Genomic DNA, 5,320 nt, shown 5'->3' on the forward strand with positions numbered 1-5,320 from the left:
TTTGATGTGAGAGCTATTTCTCTTCCTGCTCCATCGGTTATGTGAGATTGTATGCCACCGGGAAAATTAGTTTAGATAAGCTTGGAGAGACCATTACTACATTATGGTGGAGGGATTATAAAATTACTGGATCTCTCGCAGTGATTACGCACACTTCCTATTTCCAGCTGGGAATAACAGGAGTGTGTGATTGCGTCGTGACGTCGCTTGTTAAATGACTTTTGTCTCTTTGGTACAAGATGCAGGGTACTTTTATTGTCAATTCTACAAAATGCTTAGCACATACAGAGGATTGAAATTATGGTACACAAGGACCCCTGGTGCTACAAAAAAATATTTGAAAAAGTATAAATAATAACCATCAGTATAAAGAAGTTAAATAAAACTATGGTATATACAGTATAACAAAAGTATAAATTAAATGTGAAAATATCCATTAGGAGATGTGCAACATAGTCAAAGTCTGAGTATCAAGGCACATAAGACATTTACAAATTGGAAGGCAGTATGCACGTGTGCGTGGGGGTTCAGAATTCAGGTGGGCAGAGGACAAGAGAGGTAGAGGGGGTAGAGCGGGCAGAGAGTTCAGCTTCTTGACAGCCTGATGTATAAAACTGTCTTTAAGTCGGCTGGTCCTGGCCCGCAGACTCCGCTGTCTCCTCCCTGATTGCAGCAGACTGAAGAGGCTGTGAGATGGATGGGTGTCATCCCCCGCTATGCGGAGGACTTTGTGGGTGAGGCGGGTGCTGGAAATGTCCTGCAGGGAGGGAAGAGAGGTTCCAATGATCTTCTCTTTGTCCACCTTAGCTATGTTCACACTCGTAGAAACCATGTACTACTGCTACAAAGTGGTGCTGAAGGTTCTACAATGTCTCAACAACCACACAAAACATTGGGAAAGAATTGTGTATATTTAGACGGTCTATCAGAACAATATCTAACGAGCACTCGTTATTTGAATGTGTCCTGAAACAGGGCAAAACATCCAAGACAATTCAGTCTTTGATGATAACTTACTTGCTTCAGAAACATCTAAGATAATTTAGTCTTTGATGAGCCTATAATACACGATATTGCCAAAAGTATTCGCTCATCTGCCTTCACTCACATATGATTTTAACTGATATCCAATTCTAAATGTGCCCTGCGATTGGCTGGTGACCAGTTCAGGGTGTACCCCTCCTCCCGCCCGCCTGTGACACTAGTGAGGTTAAGCGGTTTAGAAAATGGATGGATGGATCCCATTCTAAATCCATATGGTTTAATATTTTGTTGGTCTACCCTCCGCAGCTGTAACAGCTTCAACTGTTGCGGGAAGGCTTTCAACAAGGTTTCGGAGTGAGTTTATGGGATGTTTTGCCCATTCTTCCAGGACCATATTTGTGAGGTCACACAATGATGTTAGAAGAGAAGGCCTGGCTCACTGTTCACTTGAAATCAACCCAAAGGTGTTCTATCGGATTGAAGGCTGGACTATGTGCAGGTCAGTCAAGTTCATCCATAGAACATTCTCTTATCCACGTCTTTATGGACCTTGCTTTGTGCACCGGTGCACAGACATGTTGGAACAGGAAAGCGTGATCCCCATACTGTTTGACTGTCCAAAATCTCTTTGTATGCTGAAGCATTGAGACTTTTTTTCACTCGAGCTAATATTTTGGAGATTTACAACTTTGTGGGAACATCTAAAAAAGCTGCAACAAAATGACATGATCCAAAGAAATTCCAGAACAGTTGAGAAATAAAACACCGGTAATTGACATCGATTAGTTACGAAAGCCATTTGTAAAGCTTTAGGATTCCGGCGAACCATAGGGAGAGCCATTATCCTGACATGGAGAAAATGTGGAACATTGCTGAACCTGCCCAGTAGCGGCTGGCCTACAAAGATTACCCCAAGAGAACAGCAATGACTTATCCAGGAGGCCACAAAGGAACTCAGGGCAACTAAAGAACCGCAGGCCTCCCTTCCCTCAGTTAAGGTCAGTGTTCATGACACAACAATAAGGAAGAGACTGGGCAAAAATGGCATCCATGGCAGAGTTCCAAGGCAAAAACCACTACTGAGCAAAAAGAACATAAAGACTGGTCTTACAGTACTTTGGCAAAAAAAAATCTGAATGATTCCCAAGATTTGGGAGAATATTATTATGGACTGACGAGATGAAAGTTGAGCTTTTTGGAAGGTGTCTGTCTCGTTACATCTGGTGTAAATGTAGCACAGCATTTCAGAAAAAGAATATCATACCAACAGACAAACATGGGGGTGGTAGTGTGATGGTTTTGTGCTGCTTTGCTCCTTCAGGACCTGGACAACTTGTTGTGATTGATGGAACCATGAATTCTGCTCCATGAAACAGAAAATCCTGAAGGAGAATTTTCAGCCATCAATTTGTGACCTCAAGCTGAAGCGCACTTGGGTTCTGCAGCAAGATTACGATCCAAAACACACCAGCAAGGCAACTTCTGAATCGCTGAAAAAAACAAAATGGCTTTGGAGTGGCCTTTTCAAAGTCCAGACTCGAATCTGATTGAAATGGAGTGGCCTTAGTGACCTTAAAAAGGCTGTTCATGCTCGAAAACCTTCAATTTTTGCTGAATTTAAACAATTCTGAAAGGAAGAGTGGGCCAAACTATCTCCACAGAGATGTGAAGGACTCATTGCCAGTTGTAGAAAACGCTTGATTTCAGTTGTTGCTGCTGAGGCTGGCCCAACCGGTTATTGGGTTTAGGGGGGCATTACTTTTTCACACAGGGCCAGGTAACTGAATATTTTTCCTTTCTAAATGAAATCACCATTTACAAAACTGCATTTTAAGTTCACTTGCGTTGTGCATCTGTCTAGTAAACACGATTCAAATTTGGTATCAATTGGATATTTTGTCTAAAGTGCAGTTTGTTCAACTACCACCCTTCTACGTTACAAGGTTGGTCCAATGTGTCATTAACTAGGTGTAGCACTATCATCTCTGCTCTCCCTTAATCTGTGATGATTGTCTGTTACTAGAAATTGTATGTGTGGTCCTTGCGCAATAAAAAAAACAGAAAGGACGGGAGATTCGGCAGGAACAGGAAGTCAAGGAAAGCACTCGAAACATGGCATGAATATGGTAAGTCATGGACAGTAAATTGACAACGCTGTCAAGCTATTTTCACCCAAGTCCCATCTGCTGCACCTGGTGGGGCACTACTCCACTTGCCCTTCATGCCTGGAAGAATGGCCTGGTTTGAGAGGTGAGACAGACCTCAGCAAATCTTTATTTCATTCTCCCTTTATCTCAGCTGAATGGTGAGCGTGACCGTGTGAGACTGTTGAGTGTTGTTGCATGTTTTTCAGTACCCTTACACTATTAGACACTTCATAGGATTTATAAACTTTAATTACAGTACTTTACTGACAACAGTGTACGCAATATGTTTTTTTCACTGTGATTCTGGTAAGGTACACAAGATAACCAACAGCTCTACTAACTTCCAGACGAAGCAGACCAGGTACTGGTTATCTGAACTAACAGCGCAACTGACCGAAACCCACAGTCAGGGTTTTGTGAGGAAAAAAAGTGCAACATACATGTAACGTGAGAGTTAAAAAGGACACACATTCAACGAATTACGCGTAACAAACACACATGTTCAATGTTACATTAATCATGATCGTTCATGAACATTAAGGATTATTGTCTTTATTAAAGCAACAGTTCAACATTCTATGGCGCAATGCATACTGCGAGCAGGCGGCTTCACAGTTCTGCTGCATGCAAAATACAGTAACTCTGTGTGACGTCAGCCAAAATCCCATGATGCAGTGGAAACTGGAGTTAATTACTGTAAAATCACTTTAACAACTTTGACAAATGGTCTAAGGCTAGACCAGTGGTGCGCAAACCTTTTACACCAAGTACTACCTCAAAAGGTCCTGAGCTCTCCAAGTGCCACCATCATGATTTAAACTGAACATTGCAACTTAAATATAGCAAACATTTAAAACGTACAGTACTTAGATAATGGTTCAATTAAGATGTATTTTGCATAAAAGTAAAATAAAACCTAAAAAAGTGTAAAAACGAACTGTTCTAGGTAGTAATTCTTTTGTGTACCACTAGAGGGGACCCACGTTCCACTAGTGGTACTCGTACCACACTGAAAATCACTGGTCTCGGTGGAGTTTATTTTAGTACCAAGCGTGATTTTGTAAAAAGGTCCAATGTACTGCATCCCCTAAAAAAACAACAATATTTCACTATGTGGCTCTATCATTGTAAATTTAGGGATCATGGTTCAGCCTGCCGACACGGTGACTGACTGGTTAGGACATCTGCCTCACAGTTCTGGGGACTGGGCTTCAAATCCCGGCCCCGCCTGTGTGGAGTTTGCATGTTCTCCCCTTGCCTGCGTGGGTTTTCTCCCACATCCCCAAAACATGCATGGTAGGTTAATTGAAAACTCCAAATTGTCCGTAGGTGTGAATGTGAGTTCAAATGGTTGTTTGTTTCTATGTGCCCTGTGATTGGCTGGCGACCGGTTCAGGGTGTACCCCGCCTCCCGCCTGAAGATAGCTGGAAGAGGCTTCGGCGGCCCACGACCCTAGTGAGGAGAAGCGGTAAAGTAAATGGATGGATCGTTCAGCCTGTTGTAAAGCCTACCAGCCTTAATTTAAATATGATGAATTGTCTGTAAAATTGCCTATTTTATGGTGAGTCATCAAACTTTGCGGCCATGCTCCCCCCACAAATAATGATTTAACTCATATCCTTCGCTATGTAGCGTGGTCGAAATGTCTGACATACACTACGTGCTTCAAATTTAGGAGCAAATGGAGAAAAACTCAAGGACGTTTGCATTTGAAGGACCCCTAGACATGGTCAAAAGGACCCTAAAATGTCTGCTTCTAACCAAAATGCTAAATTTCTGTCTTTTCGTGCAAGGCTTTTTGAGACTTTTTTATGTCTACGTGTGTCAGACACAACGACCAAAGTTCAAGTTTCTAAGTGCAACTGGCTTTGGGGGATGAATAATTTTAAAAAAATTACAAAGTGACTTACATGAGTCATTAAACTTTGCTGCCATACTCTGTCCACATGCAACGACCAAAACTTAAATCCTTTGCAGTTTTGTGTTACTCATCTGTCTAGTATAGATGGTTAAAATTTGTTTCTTAATTAGACAACTTGGCTGCAAGGAGTTTGTCTTTGGACGACCCCTGGAAATGCCCAGAATGATCCCTAAAATGGCTGCTTCAAACTAAAATGGCTGACATCCTGCATAGTTTGGGCATGGCTTTTTGAGACTTTTCAATGTCTACAGTACTCATGATAGACAC

This window comes from Phyllopteryx taeniolatus, chromosome 8 (assembly GCF_024500385.1).
Source record: "Phyllopteryx taeniolatus isolate TA_2022b chromosome 8, UOR_Ptae_1.2, whole genome shotgun sequence".
Classification (NCBI taxonomy): domain Eukaryota; kingdom Metazoa; phylum Chordata; class Actinopteri; order Syngnathiformes; family Syngnathidae; genus Phyllopteryx; species Phyllopteryx taeniolatus.